Source organism: Balaenoptera acutorostrata, chromosome 6, assembly GCF_949987535.1.
Source record: "Balaenoptera acutorostrata chromosome 6, mBalAcu1.1, whole genome shotgun sequence".
Lineage (NCBI taxonomy): Eukaryota > Metazoa > Chordata > Mammalia > Artiodactyla > Balaenopteridae > Balaenoptera > Balaenoptera acutorostrata.
In genome coordinates, this window is record NC_080069.1 from 5,818,762 (window position 1) to 5,830,997 (window position 12,236).

Below are 12,236 nucleotides of genomic sequence, written 5' to 3' on the forward strand. Positions count from 1 at the left end.
AAAGTATGCAGAACACTGGCGAAAGGTCAGACCTACAAGTTGGGTAAAATCACAAGCTGTGCTGAGTACCTTCTAGAACTTTCTGAGCGTGAGAGGGCGTGTGCGGTATGAGAATCGGTAAAGACAGAGTTCACAGCAAACGCACGGAAAAGGGATGCAGTCCCTTTCAGCCATTCTCTTAGAGGTTCTTTCCTCATTTTCAGTTCCCTCTGTGCTTTCTGCTTTTCCCTAAAGGATTATTTAAATTAACTATTTTACTTTTCTTTATTAGGGAATGATATAAAATATGAACCAGTATTTAGGCCTAGGTTCCATGCCCTGCTGGGAATTGCTTCTTTATAAAGGAGGGCCATGTTTCGGATAGCAGCTGCTCCCAGAACTTAAACTTGGGGAATTCAATCAAATGATAGATCCAGAGTATATGATCTTTGATAATATTGCCCCCAGTTTAGTTCTATACAGATATAAGTTTACAGTAATCTATTGATTTCTACAAAGCTAAATTCCTTTGTTCCAATGTGGACATGAGAACTGTCTATATCAAGAAAAAGAAAAAAATATGGCTCAGCTTGACAAACTATTTAGGACCATTAATGGTTAATGGTGAACTTTTTCCAAAAGTTACCCAGAGATTGCCCAAGGCATGCTATTATCTATTCCTCATACGTCACCCTTTTAATATCCTTAAAACCTTTATAATTTTAAAACTATTATATTTTTTCTTGGTACAAAAAAAATGTCTAGACCAAGGCTTTGCACACTCTCTAAGATTCTATTTAACATGCGTTAAAATCAATACTGTCTTTTTCTAATATTTTATTTTTTTATTGATGTATAGTTGCTGTACAATATATGTTACAGGTGTACAATATAGTGATTCACAATTTTTAAGGATTATACTTCATTTATAGTTACTATAAAATATTGGCTAGATTCCCTGTGTTGTACAATATATCCTTGTAGCTTATTTTATACCTAATAGTTTATACCTCTTAATCCCCTACCCCTCTATTGCCCCTCCCTCCTTCCCTCTCTCCACTGGTAACCACTAGTTTGTTCTCTATACCTGAGAGTCTGTTTCTTTTTTGTTATAGTCACCAGTTTGTTGTATTTTTTAGGTTCCACATATAAGTGATATCGTACAGTATTTGTCATTCTCTGTCTGACTTATTTCACTTAGCATAACATCCTCCAAGTTATCCATGTTGCTGCAAATGGCAAGATTTCATTCTTTTACATGGTTGAGTAGTATTCCATTGTATATATATACCATGGATGTATCTTCTTTGTCCATTCATCTATTGATGGACACTTACATTGCTTCCATATCTTGGCTATTATAAATAATGCTGCTGTGAACATTGGGGTGCATGGATCTTTTCAAATTAGTGTTTTGGGGGTTTTTTTGGATATATACCCAGGAGTGGAATTGCCAGGTCATATGGTATTTCTATGTTTAATTTTTTGAGAAACCTCCATGCTGTTTTCCACAGTGGCCGTGCCAATTTACATTCCCACTGACAGTGTTTGAGGGTTCCCTTTTCTCCACATCGTCACCAACATTTGTTATTTGTGGTCTTTTTTGATGATGGCCACTCTGACAGGTGTGAGATGATACCTCATTGTGGTTTTGATTTGCATTTCCCTGGTAATTAGTGATATTGAACATCTTTTCACGTGCCTCTTGGCCACCTGCATGTCCTCTGTGGAGAAATGTTTATTCAGGTCTTCTGCCCATTTTTTTAATTGGATTGTTTGCTTTTTTGATGTTGATTTGTATGATTCTCTAAAGCCATATACAAAAATAAACTCAGAATGGATTAAAGACCTAAATGTAAGACCAGATACTATAAAACTCCTAGAGGAAAACATAGGCAGAACACCCTTTGATATAAATCACAGTAGTATTTCTTTGGATCCATCTCCTAAAGCAAAGGAAATAAAAGCAAAAATAAACAACTGGGACCTAATTAAACTTAAAAGCTTTTGCACAGCAAAGGAAACCATCAACAAAACGAAAAGACAACCTACAGAATGGGAGAAAATATTTGCAAATGATATGACCAATAAGGGGTTAATATCCAAAATATATAAACAGGTCATACAACTGAACATCAAAAAAAATCAATACTGTCTATTCATTAATAACATGGGCTATAAAAGTTTACAGTAGAGAAACTCCCAAGTGCAAAAATTACTTTAGTGACTCACTTTAAATTACAGTAAACATTTGATAAACATCAGGAAAATGTTTCTTCCAATTCTATTCTCTAAGAAGATAAACTCTTGGGAAAGCAAAGGGGATTTCAAAAGACATTAGCCTGATAAAAACGAAGAGAAATCATTTCTTTTGTAATAAGAAGCGCACTCATTAAGTATCCAGAATTTCTGAAAGAGGCCTCTTCAGACGCGTAAATTGCTGGAGAGTTTGAGAAGAAATAATGAAGCCCTTTGTTACTCTTCCAAATACTTCAGCCAAGATTTAAAGGAGATTGAAAACCACCAGGGAAGTTTTTTAGTAATCCAAGGGAAGGAGTTTCTAGTAAGCATTTGATGTGGGCCCAGCTGAGAGATGATCTTTAGACATCTCCAAAGGTAACCATCTAAAAGTCTTGGCAAAGGGGCTTAGGGTGGGATTTAAAGCCAGGCGGGTGTGGGAGAGGATACAGAAGGACCCTAAACATGGTGGAACTGTTATTAGATGGCAGCTGATGGTAGAATAGCCATGGTCCAGTTGCTACTATTCAAGTTTGCCATGTTGAAGAGCAAGGATTCATCCATGATAACTTTTCCAATAAGTACTGTAATCGTGACTGGATTATAACGAACTTCTACTTTACTTCCACTGTAACAGTGGGGCCCCTGCTTTCTGCAGATGTGGGACCAAAATGCTACCAAAGGAATTTCAAATGATGAAAATTCCAAAAATATTCTCAGTCCCTGCACTGACAGTTGAAATTTTTGTCAGGCAGACCCCAGCTATGGCTATCAGAGTATCAGGCACCTTGCTTAACCCCAGAGCTGGCAGAGTTGCTCATTTTCAGAATTAAATTACCTCTTGTTCCTCTCACCTACTTAGGTGGTTGCCATCCTGTCAACAATGGCATTCTGTCCAATACGACTGCCTTTCTGCTGTAAGTCCCTTTGATTCCTAGGAAGGCGGACACTTTAGCCTTTTGTAATAAATGTAACTTGCAGGAGGTGTCCACTTTGATCTTCAAAACTGCATTTGCCTTCCTGATAATAAAAGAATGCTTAGTTACCCAAGCGGCTCTGAGCAGTGTGTCAGCAATTCCATTATCTCGGCGGCCACCTGAATGTACGCATAAACAGACACGCTTTCAGCGAAAACTTGCTTCTCTAGATGTAAAGCTTTAAGATACACAGAATAAACGTGGTCTATCTATACATCTCTCAAGCCTGTCATGTTTTTCACTGGTGGCTATGAGGATCTCCTCGGGGGTGGGGTGGTAGGGGGAGAGTAGGCAGAAAAGTCGGGAAGAAAGGAACTACAGAGTAACATGGAAATGTATTGCAAATTCCAGGACCTTTCGGACAATATATATGCAAAGACTGTCTTTGTGTAGCAAGTTGATCAAATGTCCTGAATGACAAGACCTGAATTCTCCCATTGATTCTACCATTGTTGGAGCTTTCTCCAACTAGTGACTGCAGTAGTGTTTTTCAACCTGGAAATCCTGTGAAATTAGAGGGACATGAACAGTATTTAACAATTAAGGAATTGAATTGAAAATTTCAGAGTATTGTACAGGTACGTAAGTATAGCTATTCTTTCTCAGATATTTGATTTCAGTTATAATGCATATATGATCCTGGGTCATGATATAAATGGTGTTTCTTAATATAGGTTACACAGTCAGAAGAGTTCAAAATCTATCAACTTCCTAAACTGGGAATGAAAACCTTCATCAACCGGACTAGGAAGGAAAAGAAAAACTCATAGATAACTTTGACCTCTAAGGAAAAAATTACTTACATTTGCAAAGAGATCTAGTTTTCAGACAAAGCACTCCTAGAATACGAGAGACAATGCTGTATTCACAGTTCAGATTATCTGGCAGTCACAATTCTGATTAGATTGGATATATTTGGTAAATATTCTTGTCTTTTGAAAAAAAAAAAGAACTATTCTCCTTTACTGGTAGCTTATATCATGGCATAATGCTCTTAGGAAATTCTTGGTATTCATGGCTTTTAGCAGGTTTCCTTATTCCTGGTTTATTTCTAGTGCAGGGCACTTGGGAATTGAAGTCTTTTCTGTGTGACAAAACATAATATGCTCCTTTAGTCATGATAAGAAAGGGGAAGATATTCATTTGCTTTCTGACCACTAACTTATTTCTTCAACCTTATCTCGGCATCTGAAAGTTTAGAGAGAACCAGAAGGAATTATCTTATCCAGCTTCCCTTTAATGCAAGCAACCCCTAGACAGCATCCAACACAGATGACCAGCCTCATCTTCTTTTTTTTTTTTTTTTAGTGAAGTAGAGTTGATTTGCAGTGTTGTGCTAACTTCTGCTGTACAGCTAAGTGACTCAGTTCTACACATATATACCTTCTTTTTTTATATTCTTTTCCATTATGGTTTACCCCAGGAGATTGGATATAGTTCCCTGTGCTATACAGTAGAACCTTGTGGTTTATCCATTCTAAATGTAACAGTTTGAATCTACTAATTCCAAACTGCCAGCCCATCCCTCTCCCACCCACCCACCCACCCATCCCCTCCCCCTTGGCAACTATGAGTCTGCTCTCTATGTCTGTGAGTCTGTTTCTGTTTTGTAGACAGGTTCATTTGTGCCCTACTTTAGATTCCACATATACGTGATATCCTATGGTATTTGTCTTCCTCTGTCTGGCTTACTTCACTTAGTATGATGATCTCTAGTTGCATCCAAGTTGGACCACCTTCCTCTTGAACTCATCAGGGAAGTAATATTTGCTACCTCAAAACACTGTCCCTTCCACTAGACTGGTTGACAGGAACATTTTCCTGTGGATTAAGAAAATTCTACCTCCCTCATCCCAAATTGTCCCACTTGAAACACAAGGAATGTCTAATTCCTCTTCAATGACAGAGCTGTTAAAAATCTTTGGAAACAGCTACCATGCCTGGCCCTCCCAAGGCAGAAAAAAGAAACTTGTTTCTTCTCCATGCTAAATATCTCCAGTTCTATCCTCATAACCTCCAGGTCCTCCAGAATCCTTGGAAGTTCATGCTGATTGATGGAAATGCTCGATTTCTGTAAATTCACATGACTGCTGCAGTTTCATCCACACTTCTCCAACTTGTTCACAAGGATAATGTGAAATATTCCACCCAACACGTCAGGTACTCAGGCCCTAATATATGCGTCTGTCAATCTTAAAAATAAAGTTAATTTCTGGAGAATTTGCACTGGCTTCTAGAGATCATGCTTCCTTGTGCTAACTACAGTCAACTCAGCAGTTTATTCAATTTTGAAATTTGGCTGTGTATTTCAGAATCTGCCTCTATTCTGTCTTTCAGCTGTGGAGAGATTACTTTTACTCTGCCAGTCTTCTGCAAATAGATCTCCAACAATTCCCCAAAGGCTTCTAAAACATAGAGTTTTAATCATCATGGATGAAATTCTTGTACACCATCATTAGCCAGGACTGAGATTCTCTATTTTCCACTTTTATGTACCATCAATTTCCAAAATTTTAAAAATAAAGGTATCTGCACTTGGGGGTGAAAAAGCCTCATAGGATACAAATGTCCATTTATTCTCTCAGACACCCCTATGTCCACGGACACATCAGTTTGAATTCAGTGCTTTCTCTACCAGTTACCTAGCCTAGAAATATCTCAGGGCACGGATAGCAATGGCCATGACCCTTTGGCAGGCATCTCAAGGTTGGAACTTCAAATACTGAAGATCTCCTGAGATGTAAGCACCAAATGTAGATTCTTTTGGGCTAGTTCTGCAGTCCAGCACTCTGAAGCTAAGCCCATGTTGAAAGGGATAAGATTCTCCCTGTCCGTTACGGAGAGTTGTATCCCTGTGACATGAAAGTAAGATGCCTTCTAAAAAGATTTACTGACAGGGTCTTCCTTTATTCTTCCAAGGGACAGAGTGCAGATCCCCAGAAACTTGCTAACTGTCTTTCCTATACAGGAGTGTCGTAAAGTATGGATGCCAACACCTTGTGAAAGGCAGTAACCCTCGGGTAACAAATACAATGTTGTGCTAAATTTTAGAATTGAATCAGAAAAAAAATGTGCCAATAAGCATAAGTTTATCAAGCTAGAAGAAACCTTAAAGACAATTCCACCTCTCATTTATTTATTTATTTATTTATTTATTTATTTATTTAATTGAAGTATAGCTACTGTACAGTACTGGATAATTTGCAGGCATACAATATAGTGATTCACAATTTTTAAAGGTTATACTCCAATGACAGTTATTATAAAATACTGGCTAGATTCCCTGTGTTGTACAATATATCCTTGTAGCTTATTTTATACCTAATAGTTTGTACCTCTTAATCCCTTAGCCCCATATTGCCCATCTCCTCTCTCCCCACTGGTAAGCACTAGTTACCCTATATCTGTGGTCTGCTTCCTTTTTGTTATATTCACTAGTTTGCTGTAGTTTTTAGATTCCACATATAGGTGATATCATACAGTATTTGTCTTCCTGTGTCTGACTTATCTCACTTAGCCTAACATCCTCCATGTTCATCCATGTTGCTACAAATGGCAAAAATTCATCTTTTTCATAGCTGAGTAGTATCCCACTGTGTATATGTACCACATCTTCTTTATCTGTTCATCTGTTGATGGACACTTAGGTTGCTTCCATGTCTTGGCGACTGTAAATAATGCTGTTATGAACATTGGGATGCATGTATCTTTTTGAATTAGTATCTTTGTTTTTTTCAGATATATACTCAGGAGTGGAACTGCTGGGTCATATGGTGGTTCTATTTTTAGTTTTTGGAGAAATCTCCATACTGTTTTCCACAGTGGCTGCATCAATGTACATTCCCCCCAACAGTGTATGAGGGTTCCCTTTTCTTCACATCCTCACTGACACTTGTAAACTCAAAATGGATTAAAGACCTAAATGTAAGACCAGATATTATAAAACTCCTAGAGGAAAACATAGGCTGAACACCCTTTGATATAAATCGCAGCAATATTTCTTTGGATCCATCTCCAAAAGCAAAGGAAATAAAATAAAAAATAAACAAATGGGACCTAATTAAACTTAAAAGCTTTTTTTTTTTTTTTTTTTTTTTTTTGACTTGCTGTTGAGGTGTTTTTTGATCTTTATTTGCTCACCCTCCTGGTTTCATGTTCTCTTCAGGTTTGATAAACATGCCTTTTATCATTATTCCCTTGACTGAGACAAATGTGGGACGGCAGAGACAAAGATAGAGCCCTGTTACAATCTCTTGGCAATACTCCCCCAGGTTTTTTTTTTTTTTTTTTTTCCACACACACACACTGTATTTTATTTTTACAAGAGATAAATAGACTGACACCAAGCATTGTACATGGATGACCACAACAAAAGCAACAATGATTGCAATTACCAAACATGAAACACAGTTATACTATGTCATAATATTGACATTCAGTCCAGTAATCCTCCACTGTAACAGCTCCTTTACTTTGCAGTGAAAATTGATTTGTATATTCTTTTCCTCTGAGTCCTTGTGGGATTTTTTTTTTTTTTAATTCAGACAGAAAGTCACAAAAATTATACTCATCCTCATCAGTTCACTCAGTCCCATGTAATTAATTTCTTTTTTTTTTTCATCTTGATCTTTTGTTAGCACTTTTATGAGTTCATCAGTTTTTCATTAGAGTTCTGAAAATGCTTATTCATTCAGTTCAGCAGTACAGTCAGTTACCAGAAACCTGTACTTGTCAGAGTCTTTTCCATGAATTTCTTGAAGATGAAACCCTTTTATAGGAACATATTTGCAAAATCATCAGAGTACACCCAGAACTGTCTGTAAATGACAAAAGACTTAAAAATGACCATGGTTAAAGATTTGATGAAAGTTCATAATAATGCAGTTGACAAGAAAATTAGTTATTTCTGAGATATACATTTTAAAGTAATAACTAGGATTATTACTTATAACATTATACCAGAACATATAAGATTTTTAGACGTTTCCTGTAATGTCTGAAACATTTATATTAACATATTTCCATACATATTTCCATACAAATACAAATATAAGATTTTTAGAAATTTCATGTAATGTCTGAAACATTTATATTAACATATTTCCATACATATTTCCATACAAATACAAATATAAGATTTTTAGAAATTTCATGTAATGTCTGAAACATTTATATTAACATATTTCCATACAAATAACCCAATGAAAGTTTAGTATTAGTTGTTTTGTTTGTTTTTTTATACTGCAGGTTCTTATTAGGCATCAGTTTTATACACATCAGTGTATACATGTCAATCCCAATCGCCCAATTCAGCACACCACCATCCCCACCTCATCGCAGTTTTCCCCCCTTGGTGTCCATATGTCCATTCTCTACATCTGTGTCTCAACTTCTGCCCTGCAATCTGGCTCATCTGTACCATTTTTCTAGGTTCCACATACATGCATTAATATACGATATTTGTTTTTCTCTTTCTGACTTACTTCACTCTGTATGACAGTCTCTAGATCCATCCACTTCTCAACAAATGGCTCAATTTCGTTCCTTTTTATGGCTGAGTAATATTCCATTGTATATATGTACCACATCTTCTTTAGCCATTCGTCTGTTGATGGGCATTTAGGTTGCTTCCATGACCTGGCTATTGTAAATAGTGCTGCAATGAACATTCGGGTGCACGTGTCTTTTTGAATTACGGTTTTCTCTGGGTATATGCCCAGTAGTGGGATTGCTGGGTCATATGGTAATTCTATTTTTAGTTTTTTAAGGAACCTCCATATTGTTCTCCATAGTGGCTGTATCAATTTACATTCCCACCAACAGTGCAAGAGGGTTCCCTTTTCTCCACACCCTCTCCAGCATTTGTTGTTTGTAGATTTTCTGATGATGCCCATTCTAACAGGAGTGAGGTGATACCTCATTGTAGTTTTGATTTGCATTTCTCTAATAATTAGTGATGTTGAGCATCTTTTCATGTGCTTCGTGGCCGTCTGTATGTCTTCTTTGGAGAAATGTCTATTTAGGTCTTCTGCCCATTTTTGGATTGGGGTGTTTGTTTCTTTGATGTTGAGCTGAATGAGCTGTTTATATATTTTGGAGATTAATCCTTTGTCCGTTGATTCATTTGCAAATATTTTCTCCCATTCTGAGGGTTGTCTTTTCGTCTTGTTTATGGTTTCCTTTGCTGTGCAAAAGCTTTGAAGTTTCATTAGGTCCCACTTGTTTATTTCTGTTTTTATTTCCATTACTCTAGGAGGTGGATCGAAAAAGATCTTGCTGTGATTTATGTCAAAGAGTGTTCTTCCTATGTTTTCCTCTAAGAGTTTTATAGTGTTCAGTCTTACACTTAGGTCTCTAATCCATTTTGAGTTTATTTTTGTGTATGGTGTTAGGGAGTATTCTAATTTCATTCTTTTACATGTGGCTGTCCAGTTTTCCCAGCACCACTTATTGAAGAGACTGTCTTTTCTCCATTGTATATCTTTGCCTCCTTTGTCATAGATTAGTTGACCATAGGTGCGTGGGTTAATCTCTGGGCTTTCTATCTTGTTCCATTGATCTATGTTTCTGTTTTTGTGCCAGTACCATATTGTCTTGATTACTGTAGCTTTGTAGTATAGTCTGAAGTCAGGGAGTCTGATTCCTCCAGCTCCATTTTTTTGCCTCAAGACTGCTTTGGCTATTCGGGGTCTTTTGTGTCTCCATACAAATTTTAAGATGATTTGTTCTAGCTCCGTAAAAAATGCCATTGGTAATTTGATAGGGATTGCATTGAATCTGTAGATTGCTTTGGGTAGTATACTCATTTTCACAATGTTGATTCTTCCAATCCAAGAACATGGTATATCTCTCCATCTGTTGGTATCATCTTTAATTTCTTTCATCAGTGTCTTATAGTTTTCTGCATACAGGTCTTTTGTCTCCCTAGGTAGGTTTATTCCTAGATATTTTATTCTTTTTGTTGCAATGGTAAATGGGAGTGTTTTCTTAATTTCTCTTTCAGATTTTTCATCATTAGTGTATAGGAATGCAAGAGATTTCTGTGCATTAATTTTGTAACCTGCAACTTTACCATATTCATTAATTAGCTCTAGCAGTTTTCTGGTGGCAGTTTTAGGATTCTCTATGTATAGTATCATGTCATCCGCAAACAGTGACAGTTTTACTTCTTCTTTTCCAATTTGTATTCCTTTTATTTCTTTTTCTTCTCTGATTGCCGTGGCTAGGACTTCCAGAACTATGTTGAATAATAGTGGTGAGAGTGGACATCCTTGTCTCGTTCCTGATCTTAGAGGAAATGCTTTCAGTTTTTCACCATTGAGAATGATGTTTGCTGTGGGTTTGTCATATATGGCCTTTATTATGTTGAGGTAGGTTCCCTCTATGCCCACTTTCTGGAGAGTTTTTATCAGAAATGGGTGTTGAATTTTGTCAAAAGCTTTTTCTGCATCTATTGAGATGATCATATGGTTTTTCTTCTTCAATTTGTTAATATGGTGTATCACATTGATTGATTTGCGTATATTGAAGAATCCTTGCATCCCTGGGATAAATCCCACTTGATCGTGGTGTATGATCCTTTTAATGTGTTGTTGGATTCTGTTTGCTAGTATTTTGTTGAGGATTTTTGCATCTATATTCATCAGTGATATTGGTCTGTAATTTTCTTTTTTTGTAGTGTCTTTGTCTGGTTTTGGTATCAGGGTGATGGTGGCCTCATAGAATGAGTTTGGGAGAGTTCCTTCCTCTGCAATTTTTTGGAAGAGTTTGAGAAGGATGGGTGTTAGCTCTTCTCTAAATGTTTGATAGAATTCACCTGTGAAGCCATCTGGTCCTGGACTTTTGTTTGTTGGAAGATTTTTAATCACAGTTTCAATTTCATTACTTGTGACTGGTCTGTTGATATTTTCTGTTTCTTCCTGATTCAGTCTTGGAAGGTTATACCTTGCTAAGAATTTGTCCATTTCTTCCAGGTTGTCCATTTTATTGGCATAAAGTTGCTTGTAGTAGTCTCTTAGGATGTTTTGAATTTCTGCGGTGTCTGTTGTAACTTCTCCTTTTTCATTTCTGATTTTATTGATTTGAGTCCTCTCCCTCTTTTTCTTGATGAGTCTGGCTAATGGCTTATCAATTTTGTTTATCTTCTCAAAGAACCAACTTTTAGTTTTATTGATCTTTGCTATTGTTTTCTTTGTTTCTATTTCATTTATTTCTGCTCTGATCTTTATGATTTCTTTCTTTCTGCTAACTTTGGGTTTTGTTTGTTCTTCTTTCTCTAGTTTCTTTAGGTGTAAGGTTAGATTGTTTACTTGAGATTTTTCTTGTTTCTTTAGGTAGGCTTGTATAGCTATAAACTTCCCTCTTAGAACCGCTTTTGCTGCATCCCATAGGTTTTGGGTCGTCGTGTTTTCATTGTCATTTGTCTCTAGGTATTTTTTTATTTCCTGTTTGATTTCTTCAGTGATCTCTTGGTTATTTAGTAACGTATTGTTTAGCCTCCATGTGTTTGTCTTTTTTACGTTTTTTTCCCTGTAATTCATTTCTAATCTCATAGCGTTGTGGTCAGAAAAGATGCTTGATATGATTTCAATTTTCTTAAATTTACTGAGGCTTGATTTGTGACCCAAGATGTGATCTATCCTGGAGAATGTTCCGTGTGCACTTGAGAAGAACGTGTAATCTGCCGTTTTTGGATGGAATGTCCTATATATATCAATTAAATCTATCTGGTCTATTGTGTCATTTAAAGCTTCTGTTTCCTTATTTATTTTCATTTTGGATGATCTGTCCATTGGCGTAAGTGAGGTGTTAAAGTCCCCCACTATTATTGTGTTACTGTCGATTTCCTCTTTTATAGCTGTTAGCAGTTGCCTTATGTATTGAGGTGCTCCTATGTTGGGTGCATATATATTTATAATTGTTATATCTTCTTCTTGGATTGATCCCTGGATCATTATGTAGTGTCCTTCCTTGTCTCTTGTAACATTCTTTATTTTAAAGTCTATTTTATCTGATATGAGTATAGCTACTCCAGCTTTCTTT

General features: G+C 36.5%; 1 protein-coding gene across 1 annotated transcript in view; it reads left to right on the forward strand.

Moving 5' to 3' along the window:
* GALNTL6 (polypeptide N-acetylgalactosaminyltransferase like 6) overlaps positions 1 to 12,236 on the forward strand; it is a 1,175,458-nt gene that overhangs the window by 969,272 nt on the left and 193,950 nt on the right. The gene's annotated exons all lie outside the window — the stretch shown is intronic.